The sequence below is a fragment of the Schistocerca cancellata genome, chromosome 1 (assembly GCF_023864275.1).
Source record: "Schistocerca cancellata isolate TAMUIC-IGC-003103 chromosome 1, iqSchCanc2.1, whole genome shotgun sequence".
In the NCBI taxonomy this organism is placed as follows: domain Eukaryota; kingdom Metazoa; phylum Arthropoda; class Insecta; order Orthoptera; family Acrididae; genus Schistocerca; species Schistocerca cancellata.
Genome location: NC_064626.1, coordinates 521,766,986 through 521,783,181, shown reverse-complemented (window position 1 = coordinate 521,783,181; position 16,196 = coordinate 521,766,986).

Sequence of the window (16,196 nt, the reverse complement as noted above, 5' to 3'; positions counted from 1 at the left end):
CTGTACGACTGCAGAGGTGTTCTTTAGTCTACATGAAGTTTTTTACCTATGTATGTCGCTGAATAAACTTTTGCATTCAACCGAAAGTTTGTTTCAAGAATTTGCTCATTGAAAGTTGCATGGTTATAATAATTGAAAATAAGATAAACTTGCATATTTTGCACTACATTGATGAGATGTCATAATTCAAGAAAGTTGTGATAAACTGGTAATGATATGTTAGTAGCTGCTTTAGACTATAATTTAAAAACAACATTTACTAAAACTAAAGCATTAATATTCTTAGAAACAAATAATTTCAATTGAAGGTCATCTTCAGTGGGATGTGATAATTGCTGTCATTTCAGATATACCACTGCCACATTTTTAGTAACTTGAGGCAAAAATGTTGTTAAATAGACTGAAGTTACCAGTTGATGTGCACTGCAGTTATGAAGTTTTCTAATGTTATGTCACTTACTACAATACTGTGAGCATCAGTATGCTGCTTCTCAAAGAAATCCTAAAGTGAATACAGTTATTACGAAATGAAGTTCCTAAGCTTGGAAAATCAGAAAATCTTTATTTAAGGAGAGAACCAGTAATATTAGGAAAAAATAAAGATTAAAATAAAAATGAAAAAAACAAGTTCCTTGAATTCTGGAGGATTGAATGCCACATCAGAATCATCCAAGAAGAAGGTGTGTGGGAAGACCAATAATAAGAGTTCACTTGAAGCATGGCAAGTTAAAAGAAGAGATTGTAAAAATTACAATATTTGTAAACACAAAGTTTCATATTGTAACATATATTGTATGGAAAAACACTGGAAGATTATGCTTTTCACATAGAATGTGGAAATAGTTGACTCTGCCAGAAAGGTACAATCTACACCACAAAAAAGCTAAGAAAATATTATTACTTTGTAACCAGTTAATCTGAATATGCAGTTGTTCCAAAACCTTGACTGTGTCATTACGCTGAAAGCATCACATTAAACCAACATATTACAAAGAATAGCCTACACACTTTCTATGTTTTTGGGAAAGCAGACCTGTGTAATCCTTACTATTAAAAATATAATAGGGGGAACATTCCATGTGGGAAAAATATATCTAAAAACAAATATGATGTAACTTACCAAACGAAAGCATTGGTATGTTGATAGAGACACTAACAAACACAAACACGCACACAAAATTCAAGCTTTCGCAACCTACGGTTGCTTCATCAGAAAAGAGGGAAGGAGAGGGAAAGACGAAAGGATGTGGGTTTTAAGGGAGAGGGTAAGGAGCCATTCCAATCCCGGGAGCAGAAAGACTTACCTTAGGGGGAAAAAGGGACAGGTATACACTCGTACACACACACACACACACACACACACACACACACACACACACACACACACACACCCATCTGCACCTATACAGACACAAGCAGACATATGTAAAGGCAAAGAGTTTGGGCAGAGATGTCAGTCGAGATGGAAGTACAGAGGCAAAGATGTTGTTGAATGATGGGTGAGGTATGAGCAGCGGCAACTTGAAATTAGCGGAGGTTGAGGCCTGGTGGGTAACAGGAAGAGAGAATATATTGAATCTTCAATATATTCTCTCTTCCCGTTACCCACCAGGCCTCGACCTCCGCTAATTTCAAGTTGCCACCGCTCTGTTGCATATCATCACATTCCATCAGTTCTCATCACCTTGCTACGCCAATATGATTCTTTATGCATTCTTTAAGTGTGGGTACCTAGCTACATGTCCTTCATAGTTTGTAACTCACTAATGTTCACCTTCAATCTTGGTAGTGCGAACCATTGTGATCACTATGGCGCACCATTTTTCGTTCGGTGTTCATGGTGCAAGTTAATGGTTTGTTTTGAACATTTCTTGAATCTTAACATTGTTCATTTCGTGAAGTGCAATATATAAATCTCATAGAAGGCTGATCTGTGCACCTCCCAGACACTCATTTTCTGCTGTCCTCCTGACGCACATGGTAATTCAATAGCAGCTAATGTTTTTTCCAATCATTACTGTTAACACAACACTTTCAAATGAGCCTTACTAAAGATTGAACGTATGACCTTGCACTCAAGGGGTTCCATGTGAGTCACAGACAGACACAACAAAAAGACTGCTATAGATTTGGGTTTTCAGCCAAAAGGCATTTTTTTTAAGTAGAAAACAAGCATACGTGACCACATCTCTGGCCACAACATCCAGCCTACAGTCAGATATGGTGATCATGTGTCAGTGGCTTGTGCTTGTGTGAATATGTATGTTTTTTCTACTTTAGAAGAAGGCTTTTTGGCTGAAAGTTCAAATTTAGAGCAGTCTTACTGTTGTGCCTCTCAGCATCTCCTCTTCATGGTGAGTAGCAATCTATCATTTTCATAATATTGTCATTGTTCCATCCCATATTTCCACTGTTTGACATTAAGTATCAACTTAATCTAAAAATAAAAATGTCTGGCAATATCTTCCACTTTTTGACCATACCTAACCAATACCTACCTCATGAAATTGCTTTGCATTTTCATTATTGTATTTTGCGTTCTTTATTCTCCTCGATGTAATTTTTTATCTGCTGTATGTTAAGTGTTTGCTAACCTATAATTCGTGACCCACAATACAGAGATACTATTCTGTTCGTACTCACCCACCTTCCTTCACGTACCTTTTGGGTACCTTTCATCTTCGGTTTTGACTGTTCTACTACTTTTGCATTATTTTATCTCCATTATAACCAGTCCCCACATCTTGTTCTGCTTTTACCATAAAGAAAGTACATGTGGTTCCAAGCCTGTAATATTCTCTGAGTGTTACTTTGTATATTTTTACATACATTATGGGTAACAGCATCACCTAAAGACAGCTACATTTTCTGGGTTTATCTGAAGTTTCTATCATTACTTTTCCACTCACTTTATGTATTACTTTAGAAATAAAATATCAGTTAGTGCCGAAATAAAAATGGTTGCCAAATATCTATACTTCGAGTGAAATGTAGTTTTAACACATCCAAAAAAGAGAAAAACAGCATACATGTATCAGTGATGTGTTTCCCACTAAAGTTTACAGTAAGAAAGATACTGTTATCTTTATTTATGGCCCATTTAGAACTTTTGTACTCATCTTTTCTTAAAATACGTGTGATGTTGACATGCATCAGATAACTTTTTACTCAGTGCGTGCTCTTGTGGATTAGTTACTGCTTGAAGATTGTTTGTTGTACTTATCCTCTTTAAGAAGAATTGTTACTTTTGTGTAACAATTCTTCTAAGTAAAATTACAGTGGTGCATTAATGTTTCAGTGTTGTTGTATATATTTTAATGAAAGGTGCATACTAAGTCTGCTGTTTTGTCCTTTCGGTTGTGTTTTAGAATGCAGTGTTTATGCATGAAGTTCATAGAATTTTCTTGAATATGGAGCATCGTGACATACCACAGTCTGTGCAATACATGTACATAATTTACTTCAGCAGCTTAAAATGTGTAAGGTCAGGACAAGATTTATAATATCCTCTTTTCCTGAAAAGTTATTTGTTTCAGTAGGTTTTTTATACAAATTAACTTATTTTGATGTTTAGGAAAGTTCCAATAGAAAGAAAATAACTTAGGGGAAAAGGAGACTACTCTAAAGAATTTATCCAAACATAACCACACCAAATGACCAGTTTTGGATTTTATTTCTCTTGTTTGAGATAATAATTGCACATATCATCATATAATCTCATAAAGAAAACTTGACAATACTTCAATTTGCTGAACAAGACAATTCCAAAAATCTCTTTCCTCGAGCTGTCTTGAGATTATATACATAAAATTGTATTTGATATGATCCAAGATGAAAGTTGGGGAAACAGTTTCTTTTGTATGGTAATGTGTGGTTATTAGTTTATTTCTTGATGCACTATACCAGTTTTTGTGCAAGGCATGTGGAAAATGTCTATATTGGTTCAGACATACACACTGTTAATATTCTTGTGTTTTATATGGGCAGCCACCTGAAAAAGAATTACATTTAGTGCAAACTGATGGCTTACTTAATTGAATAACATAGATTCATTATAATTTTGCTGCGTATTTACCACTCAAATTCATTAAAAAAACCAGAAGAGTGATGATCATCAAGAAATATATACTGATAATGATTTGAAACACTAGAATTGGAGGGGGGCAGAGGATGCAAGTGTCCACTGGAAGTCATTCGGATGAGCTTATCACCACATGTGGTGATGCTTTTATGTGACCAGGAGTGAGGTGAATGTGTTACTGGTACTCATGCATCCACCACAGAAGCAGTATAAATGGGGTAATGCACTAGACAGATGTGGGCAGCCAGTACTAGAACCTGAAGGGACTGTGTTGTAGGTCTTGAAGAAATTTGTTTCAGTACTTCTGTTGATTCATGCAACATGTAAATTACATAGATGTGACCCTTACATTATGTTGGAAGCAGTGGGTATGGAAGCCACAAACTATTGCCAATGAGGGTCTCAGAAACCAGACATATCTTTTTCATAGAGATGGAGACCTGTCCAACACATTATATATGACCCAGTCTTGATCAATTAGTATTCCTTTATTACAGTAAGAAATACAGCAGCCAGCCACTTTTATATATTTTTTTATTTATGCCAATGTGTGTTTCAGGCTTGCACTCATCTGCAATTGGCATATTTCGTATCTCAACCATCAGTTAGCACATACTAAACAGAAGAGTGGAAAACTAGCTACAGTATTCAAATTGCAGTCAATGTTTTTAAATATATACTAACTGAAGGTTGAGGTACATAATACGCCAATTGAAGATGGGCGAGAGCCCAAAACACATATATATATAAAAGTAGCTGGTTGCTGTATTTCTTAAAGCAATTAGTAATGGTTTTTCTGTCTTAAGTCTTCGTTTCACATATCTAGAAGGCAGTGAGAACACACTGTCTCATGTCCTGGAAACATGCTATCTTTATATGATTTTATTTCCATCTTGAACTATGGTTCTCCACAGCCCCCCACCCCCAGATGCCAGTAAAATTTGGAATGCTCATGTCACGAAGAACAAGCACATGTAGGTTGTCAATTAGCATAGTATTCTGTGTTGAATCTCATTCCACGTAAGTACAGAGAACATATGTGTGAATGCAATCTTGTTCATCTGGCTCATTTACTGCCAAGACCTTTAATATAGTACAGTGAGTATTCTTTCTGTTGTTTATATTTCATCCATTGTTTTCTAGTATTGTATTAATGTAAAAGATATGTCTGCAATGTGGGCTCTGTGTAAAACTGCTTTTTTCTAAGAAGCCTGTGGATCATAGAAATAGTAAGTATATTAAACATACTATCAAAGATACGGGAGAAAAACATACAGAATATAGAATTCATTTTAATGAAAGTTACCTGCATAATTTTATATAACATTGTCGGAGAACAGCGATCTTACTGTGGTATAATTATTTAAAAGCAGTCTTGATTGCAGCCGATGTTAACTTCTGACTGGTTTCAGCCTTTTAGTTACGGGCCATCACCAGAGTTTGCACCATCTGGATGCCATCCAGATGGTGCAAACACTGATGGTGACCTGTAATGAAAAGGCTGAAACCAGTCAGAAGTTAACATCGGCTGCGATCAAGACTGCTTTTAAATAAATTTCAAGTTACCTGCTCCTATAAATGTTCTAATGATTTAAAGACTTTTCAAAAACTACAGTATTTGTTGATAACCCAACCATACTAACCTGGGGTGCAAACTCAGCTGTGCGGGGGTATAACCTAGATTGTCCAGAATAGGCCTATAACTTGTTTAGGGCAAACTGTTTCTCTGTGAAAGCAATTTGAATGTCCACAAGGATGGTACCCACTTAATTAAAAAATATGCAATTAGTGCAAGGTGGTGTTAGTTGATATTGATGGCAAAATTTTCAACTTACTCCCACATAATGTAAATGCTTAAGAAACGGGGAATTTCAAAACAAAATTATGGTTATTTAGGTTCAAATGCTATTTCTGTTTTGTTGATGAGCTTGCAAATGGAAGCTTACAAAATGAGTGATTGTCATACAGTTCTGCCTTTCTGTTTCAAGTGCATGCACAACAGATCATTATAATGTAGTCATTGTGTATCTTGTATATGCATTACTGAATTGATAGAGGATTTTTTTGACTGGAAGTGTACCAACATTATGTTTGTAATATTGTCCAGACAAGGGTTGGTTTGTATGTGGAGATTGGAGGCTTGCCTGCTCCATCAAGCAATATATCGATGCATATATAACAACAGAGTACATGCTGTTACAGACACAAGTGTTTTGGAGTATACTGTTCAGACACATTGGTGGACATACACATCTGCAGCAGACAGCACACATTGTTGAATATGTGGCTCCACAATAGACAACCCGTATGTTTTCTTAATGTTGAACAAACAGTATTGTCCTTAACGTATGCAGTGGGCATGAGATCATAGAAATTGGCTTGCGGACTATTTTGTACCACCTGCAGCCTTTCATGCTTGATACGTAGATTGGAACTTAAATAGTGGCAACACTGCTGTCAAGACACTATGCAATGGGATCTACTATTGTCGCTGGTAGCACACATTGTTGACATACCTGCCTTACCTCCGAACAAATGAACTTGGCCGTCCCATGTCACCAGCGTGCTCACAATCGAAGGAAACGCAGTCACTTGTGAGCGAACGGTCTAACGTAACAGTGTCACTATGTTTTCGAAACAGGAACAATGGAGATGGATCAAGATTGAATGTGCCAGAGGTCCTACAGCATGACAGTGTCATTAAGGTCTTCAAGAGGCGTGCGGGAAATCGGCATTGCCTTACAGAACAGTGGTACGTTGGGTGAAAGCCTTCAATGAAGTTGGCAAACAGTGGCAGACATGCATTGGGCAGGTCATCCTAGCATCTCTGAAGAAGAAGTGCATGCTGTTGCCACATTAGTGGACAGCGATCTATATCATATGATTTGTGAGCTCGCTCATGAAACCAGATTAGTGCTTACGACTGTGCTTTGCATCCTGAAGGAGTGCCTGGGCATGCGAAAAATTAGATCATGATTGGTTCCACATGAATTGACGAAAATGCAGAAATGGATGTGTTACTTTGATTTGATTCCGAAGATGAAGGAACCACCTCATGGCATTCACTTCAGAACTGTTCCAGAGATTCGACAGGCAGTAGACCACTCCATTCGCACCATCAACAGACCAGTCTCTGCTGACAGTACACTGCGTCTTCCACATTGCTGGAAACGAGTTCTACACAACGATGGTGATTACTTTGAAGGACAGTAACAGGTGAAAACATGTAACTCTTTTTTATCGGTTGTGAATAAATAGTTGCCACTATTTAAGTTCCAACCGTCGTATCTTCCCCTATGGCGAAGGAATCTTCCAGCTTGGTAACTGCCCTTGTGACAATCCAGAATTGTGCTACAGTTGTTTGTGGATCATTATAGTGAACTCATGTTGATGTCTGGGCCCAAATTCACCTCATGTGAATGTAATGGAAGAATTGTGTGACACCATAGGGTGCCAGCTCCATGCACACAAACCACTGGCCTGCAATTTCGGGGAACTACGCAACCTGTGCTTAGACTTCTGGTGACGTATACCACCGGAAACCCACAAAAGACTTTCTGTATCCATGCTACACAGAATTGCTGCTATATTGTTTTACAAAAGTGAACCAACACACTATTAAGCAAGTGGTCACAGCGTTTAAGCTCATCAGTGAGTCAACATCTGTACACCCCAAGCCACCGTCTGATGTGTGATGGAGGCTGCACATCATTCTTTATTCTTTTCTCCCCTCATGACTCCATGGTTTGTAGCTGAAGAAAGAGTGTTGGTACCCCTCTGTATAAACATGAATTACTATAATTTTTCTGTTGTAGTAATTATGTGAGATTTAAGTTGGAGGAAATAATTTTATTGGTTTTGGGATGCTGACTCTGATTTTGTGAATAAGGTTCTTCACAATGACCTAGATCTTCTTCTACCATCTTCCACTCCAATTTATTGAACATTGCTGTGGAACTCTTATCACCCTCTCCTCCTCCTCCCCCCCCCCCCTCTCTCTCTCTCTTTCTCTCTCTTTCTCTCTCTCTGCGCGTGTGCGTGCTTTCCTTTTTTCCATTAATTCAGCTTCATAAGGGTCGCAGACTATTGACTACTACTCAAGATTTATATGCAAATAAAGATTTTTGTGGTGTGTCAATGCAATAAAATCTTCTAGGTTTCTTGCCATATCAGTTTGCAGTAAGTCCTCAACATTTTGAATGGCACTTCATTAGAAGATGGAAAGAGAGCATATGTCTTCTGAAATGTTGTGAACTCACTGCAAATAGACACAGCAAGAAACTTGACAAAATTTTGCTGAACAAGGATTTTGTAAGTTGCATGTTCCATTAGTGAATTACTACACTTCCTTAGGAGTCTTCCAACGAATCTCAATTTGGTGCCTTCCTTCCCCACAGCTAGATTTATGTGCTGCAACAATAATGGTAGTGCTACTACCAGCATTACTTCCTTATAATAAGCTTTTTCTGTGGTAACATTATTTTTCTTTTTTGATATTGTAGTTTCAGTAGTTTCCAGTCCCAAAACACTTTATTTCCATTCTGTCAGGATGTACAATTGCACTAACTTCATGAAATGTTCTGGAAGCTTGATGTTTCTGACCATTACTTTTATTTGTCTTATATTTCTTCTATATTCCCAAGGGAAAAGTTTTCATTACAAACCTACTAATTTGATCATTTTGCTCTGAGAAATCATATTTGTATCATTGGCTAACACATTTGTTCATTTGAACTTAAACACCATATGACACAGACAGATGAAATGACTATACTTAATTAAAATGCATGTTTGAGTAATGTCGATATCTTTCATGAAGTCTACATTGAAGAAATGAAGTAAGAAAAAATGAACCCACGTTATATTTGCTTCTGTGTGATACTTGGTTCAAATTCGAAAATATTTCCATTTGCATAGGAATGAAGGTCTAATCTAGAGAGCTTTGGAGCTGTACATCCATTACTTAATTTATTCTTTATTTGGGTTGTTGTTGTTGTTGATTGTGTTTATTTTCATCACCACACCCACGGATTGGGCACTCTTGTTTCTTATGGTCAGTCATGTCACCCTTCCCATATCACCATACAATTCGTGCCTTGCCACTTTGGTAAACAGTGGCCTTCTATTATGATCCATTGTGATCTATAGTCTTCTTTTTTATCATCCACTGCAAAGATCTTCAAATTTTCTCTTCTTACCATTTCTTGTGCTGAATAATTTCATGAATTCCTTAACTCTAATTTTCATTTCAATTATCTGAATGTTGCTTTTGTTCTTTATTGTCTCTCATCAGTGTTTCTCTACCACAGTAAAAAAGTTTGGGTAACCCCACACCTTTACACAGTTTAATAATAATAATAATAATAATAATAATAATAATAACTCCATGTGGCTCAGCATTTTTCCTATTGTGTTGTCATATAACATGATCAGCACATTCCCCAAAAGTTACCTATTTGTTGTCAATTGTTCCTTGTGGTAAATGCATCATATCACAGGTAATAAAAAATTGTTATTTGTTCTGCAGCACACTCATAGCTTTCAACTTTTCCAGAGAACACCTATCATTTTCATTGTTTCATAATTGTAGCTCTAAATGAGTTAATGAATAGGTCAACAGCACCTTATACACTCATGATTTGAATATGAGATAGTTACTGCATTGGAAGAATGACTGGGATGTTATGAGATCTTATGTTGACTTGAGTGTATGATGGGTGAAATTTGCAATGCCAGTGCATTTGCTCACTGTAGTATTGTGGGTGCCAAATGCATTTGACATTCTATCTTCAAGGTGATGTCTCCCATGTGAAGGATGTACTGAGAATATTTTAATCTCAATGAAACTGCTGGCATCTTATTCAACAGTCAGGACCAACAAAGAGTTGGTCCCAGAGATGATCCTCAGTTATCATATCATATCATATGACAACAGATGGAAAGCCCACAGTTTGACACAGTACTAGTCAATTCAGTGCTGGACAACAATATTAGATGAGCAGTTGTACCATTACCTGAACTAATAAGTCATGGCACAATTGGTTCATGCCAATGGAAGGGCTTGAGTATGTAAAAAAAAAAAAAAAAAAAACTCACTTGCAACAGGTTGGTGTAGAAGCAGCTGATAGGCATACAGGTATGTGAGGGATGTCTACATGTGATTGAAATGTGTCACATGATACATCTGCCATCATCTCTCACCAGGAAATGATACAGGAAAGTGCCATATAATTGCATGTTTGTTCATCCTATAGGTGACCTGTATCTACAGCAAGAAATGCATCAACCTGTTACTGTTTTTATTTAGGCCACAATTATATGTGCATCATTCCATGCTTCTGTGGTCCCCCACAGGTTACTTGAATTCAATCCTGTTGAATACACATGGGACACTTATCAAGTGAAATTTGCACACCTCATATCCAGCTCCAATCAACCTGAGTTGTGGGTAGATGTTGAGCCTCACGTATCAGGATGGCTTACCAATGCTTTTGGTATCTCATGGAGTCCATGCCAAAATGCATCACTACCATCTTAAGGGCATTAGATGGTACAGCAAGGTATTGAGTATGGCTCTCATAATTAAGTTGCTTATGTGCATCCAACATTCAAAGGAAGTTAGTAGGGCTCAGGCATTAACAAAGAGAAGGATATTGAGTGGTAAGTGTAGATGTAGCTCTACACCATTTTGTTCTGTGATACTTGCATTTCCTAGTTGCTCTGTTTTTGATTCTGTGTCTGTATAGTTTTTATGCATTCTTGTTATTCAGTTATGTTTTCTGTGGGGATGTCTTCTGAAATTTGCACTGTTACTCATTATTGATATAGACACCCTGTTCCTTCATCTTTCAGCAAAAGAATTTGTTGCATATTTGTGCTCTGAATTTTGTTTTTATTGTTTAACTTCCCCTGAAGATAAATAATCTTTGTTTTTATGAATCTTTCAAATAAGTTATGTGTTACAAAGTTTGTTGCCATCTATATTGACAACTATTTATCTTGATGAACAGTACAGCTCTAAACTCGTTTTTTCCAAAGTTTAATTGAAATACATTACAATCAATAACTAATGAATATTCACAGAATTACTAGTTTGTTGCAGACTGTTGTTAAATGTTTTTCATCATCAGGGGCCTATTATTGAATTGCAGTGATTTTCTCCTCTTGCTCTTCACATTTTTTGTCATTATTCTTTCATGAGGTTGCTGTAGGTAATAATTTACTTTTGTACTGTGTATCCAAATCGTACCTCTGCTGCTTTTGTTTCTTCAAGTGTGTTGGACACCATCTCATATTTGTTGATTATATTTAGTGCTCTCTCTCTCTCTCTCTCTCTGTCCTTGTGTGTGTGTGTGTGTGTGTGTGTGTGGTGTTAAATTCATTATCGCACCTTGCTTTGTTGATATTATGATTGGTTATAGTCAAGGCATCCTTAATCTGTCTTTGTTTGCATTTTCTGTATTTCGTTGTATGCTGCCAAAGCTTCTTATGTATATTTATAGTAACAGCCAGTTGTAATTCAGTTTAATTTTTCATGTGATGTTCTATAATGTGTGCTGTTGATCTATGTTGATACCGATATCAGACACTTTTCTCAAATAGTTAATGTCCAGACCTATCAATTTGTCTGGGTAAACCAGTTGAAAGCAGTTTATGAGATTAAGTAAAATGTGTAACAGAGGTTACCTGCAGGAATTGTCATTTTTAAATTTACGTAACTGGTTATAGTAAGGAAATACTCTATGATGATGATGTATTTTCTGTTTACTTAAATCCAGTTTACCTATGTTGTTGGCCTGTGAGGCCTAACAAGTGGAGAAACTGCCAGCCAGATAATACTTCACTTTGATGGAATCTAGTGTTGTTTCTCACAAACAAATTTTAGGCAACAGTGCCTGGGTCATTATGTTGAGATATAGTACCAAACAAATTGGAATCTGACATTCATGGATTTGTTATGTTCTTATGGTAATATAATTTAAAATTGTGAGGGATCCATGCATTAAAAGTGCAGATCATTGTCCGATGATTATTTCGTATTTGTGTTTTCTTTCTATTTTTGTTTCTTCCCCTTGATTTTGGCATTTTTTTGTTGTTTTTGTTCCTTGATTTTATCCCTTCTTTCTTTGAAATTGTTGATTAATGTCAGTGTCTCAGATTTTCGTGGCTGTTCTTGTACTGCCTCGAAATGCTATCAGTGAGTTTTCAAACGGCTTATTTTAAAAAGAAATTGATTAAATAACATAATTGGTCTAAAAAAACAATGCCCTAAGAATGACAATACAATAATCAGTCATAATTTTTACACATGGATCTTAAATATGTAAGGTCAATCAAAAAGTTTCCAGTCAAAAGCCATACACACTAAAATTGGTATCCCAATAAGGCAAAGTTGGTGTGAGCTTTGAGACAATCATACCACTGATGCACCAGGTTGAAGATACCTGTCTAGTAAAACACAGTGACCTACTGCATGAAGAAACCCGTAACTGCCTGCTGCATATCTTTGTCTGACAGGAACTGTTGACTCTTTAAGGCCTTTTTAAGGGACCAAAGGCATGATAACCACATTGAAAAAGATCAGAATTATAAGGGCAGCTGCTCAAATGTCTACCACCAGATCGACCGGCATCCTGTGCCAAATCACAACCAGCACAGAACTTGACACACCATTCCATAGTGGTGGTTTTTGACAGATATTCTGCCCCATATGCATTCTTCATTCTCCAATTGATGTGGGTGGGTGCGCACGCGTGGGTGGATGCGCGCGTACTGAAGTACACACACACACAAATCTGTGCAACTACATTGTGTTGGCTGAACAGTGTTGGGATGGCAGTTGGACAGGTAGGCTTTGGTGTGGGGTGGGTAGAGGGATAAAATAGGTGGGAAGCAGGAGGGAGGGTTGAGGATAGGTGGCTGATGGTGACGATAGGTGGCTGATGGTGAGGAAGGAGGCAGCAAATGTGCAGGATATGAATGTGGGAAGGAGAGGCAGCAAGTGCAAGGGATAGGAATGTCACATGGGCACTGGAGTCAGTTAGTTTGTGCAGCAGAGGATGATTATGACGTGAAGTAGTGAACTGAGAGAAGAGGCTATTGGGTAGAGGATATGGGTATGGGTTAGCATAGACTGAGCCCAGGAGAAATGTGGGTATGAAGAATGTGCTGTAAAGATAACTCCCATCTATGTAGTTTAGGGAAGCTGGTCCTGGGGGAAGGATCCAGATGGCACAGCATGTTGTGTTCAGCAGCATGGCCATTCATTGTGGTAGACAGCTGGTTGTTGATTACGGGCATATAAGATGTTTTGCAGAAATTTCAGCAGAGCTGGTATACAACATAGCCATTTTCACATTGGCCCTCCCTTTGATGGGATAGAATAAGCCTGTGACATGACTAGAGTGAGATGAACTGAGTGTGTGATCAGGCAAGTCTTGCACCTGAGTCTTCCACAGCGATACAACCTCTGTGGCAAGAGTTTGGGAGTAGGGATAGATGAGCATATTATGTAGTTTCAGCAGGTGGCGGAGTAGGAGGGAAGGAGAGCATTGTGGGTAGGATATTTTTCATGTCAGGGTAATATGATAGATAGTCACAGCCCTGGTGAAGGACATGGTTCAGTTGCTCCAGTCATGAGGATGGGTGGCACTCCTTTGCAGTTGGTTCTTGGTGGTAGTTGGAGGATTGGGTGTGTATGAGGATATGGCATGGGAAATCTGTTTGCAGACAAAGTTTTGGGGATAGTACACGCCTGCAGAGGCTTTTGTGAGACTCAGCATACTGAGGAGAGGAATTCTAGTCACTGCAGATATGCCAACCATAGATAGTCAGGCTGTACGGGAACAATTTTTTGGTGTGGAAGGGTTGGCAGCTGTTAAAATGCAGGTACTGTTGATAGTCAGCTTCATATGAACAGAGGTAAGGATGGAGCTATCAGAGAGATGATATCTTTCGCTAAGTTTCCTTCACACTTTCTTTGTATACGTATGTTACCGGCCCCAACCAGAATGGTTTGCATGACACTTTTCAGCATCCTATTGCACCGTTCATGGCTGCTTGGACTGTAGGCTGTGCTATCCTCCAAGCCACCCATCAGCCAAGTCACAGTTAAATATTATCCAAGCAACAAATTATGACATTTCATGTCCAAATCAGTCACCCCTCCTCACATACGGATCTCGTCATCATCTTACATATGTCCCCTTTTTTCCCCAGTCCAACGATAATGTGTGAACGAAATATCCACAGGTGACAGGACTATTCTGCATCTCCAGCACAATTTCTTCTGGTTTTCATTTCTCAGACCTGTGCCTTGTTAGCTGTAGTTCCCTTCACAACCATCTAACACATTCATTCGTCCATTTGCCACATCTGTTACACATTTCCATTAGGCTTTTCTTTCCCACTGCCAACATCCCATCCCAAAAGGAACACTATTTTATTCACCAGCACCAGTTCTGAAAAGTATCTCTATCCTTAGCTAAAATCCAGTCCCATATCCTGTTCTTCACTTTCTGCCTAAACTATGAACTCCCCCACCAACCCCTCAATGGCCAACCATAAAAGTCGCTGTCTATGGATCCCACCCTTCCTTTCATGATGAACTTCAAATTTTCAGATATCATCAGTCTCTACCCTTCAAAAACATGATATTACCTAAACAGATATCGATGGTGCAGGCATTTCAGAACCAACTCTGTCCCTTCTAAAATATACTGTCAACATTGCAGTTCCAACTACCTATGTCTTATCTCCCAAATTGAAATCCTTGCATAAACACCTGGAAGAGCACTGCAGACACCACCTCTAAAAATTATCCAATGTCTTCACCCTCTTCTCCAGTTTCAGGGCACCACAACCCACCATCAACATCTATCCTACTCGTAGTGAACCCCTCACCAACTCCTCATAGCACCCAGGCCCTGCCTTGCTGACCTTTCCAATCTGCCACTTTCTCCAAAATGCCTACCAACATTTTACGAAAACCAAGAGCCTAAACAAGCCCAAAGCACTACTGTCAACCTGTACACCAAGAATCTCAATACTACAGAAGTTTCAGTCCTTTCCAAAGGCTTCACCTTCAGCCCTACACCTTAGTTCAGCCATACTGGAATCTTTAAAGACTTGCTGTTCTTCTCCTGATCCCTACAGTGGAAATATCTCATTGCTACCAATCCCTCCAATCAAAACCAACTGAACTTCCAATACTGAACATTGCTTCTTCCAGTTCATACCACCATCCAGCTGTGACACACACCCCTCTCCCACCCAACCACCCCTTGGTTACCTTCCAGGAAATCCTTACCTCCAATTTAGCCTTATATTCTCTGCAGGTCCCTTCCCAAGAACAATTCTCAACAGAAGAAAGACCAGCCATCTGCAGCCTCAAGACAGACACTGACTCAATCATCTTCCTTGCTGGCAAAGACTGCACCACTGTCATGATGAATTGCAGTGAATACCTGACAGATGACATCCTTCAACTGTTGTGATCTTCCACCTACAAACTCTACCGTAGTGATCCCATTCCAGACTTCCCTACTCAAATGCTTAAGCCCATCCGAAAATCTTTCCCCTGAATCCATTTACCTCCTTATACCAGTGACCCCTGCACTCCCATCTTTTACATGCTTCCCAAAATCCATGAACCTAACATCTTAGATGCTCCATTCTATCTGGTTACTGTGCTCCCACTGAGAGAATGTCCACCTTCATTGACCAACACCTCCAACCAATTGTTCATAGTGTAGCCTCTCATATTCAACATACAAACCACTTCCTTCACTGACTGTCAACCACCTCCAACCTATTACTGCGTGGATAACTACTACTCATTGTTGATACCACCCCCGTGTACATCAATATACTAATTGCCCATGGCCTTGCTGCTTTCGAACACTGCCTCTTCCAACATCCTTCCATCTCCAAACTCACTACCTCAATACTTATACATCCAACCAGTTAAATCCTCTCACATAACAATTTCTCCTTTGAGGTATCATGTGGGTGCTCATGACCATGTCATAGATCTTTTTATATATCTATATAAAAAGATCTGTGACATGGTCATTAGCACCCACATGATACCCACCTAAGCCAATCTGTTTATGGG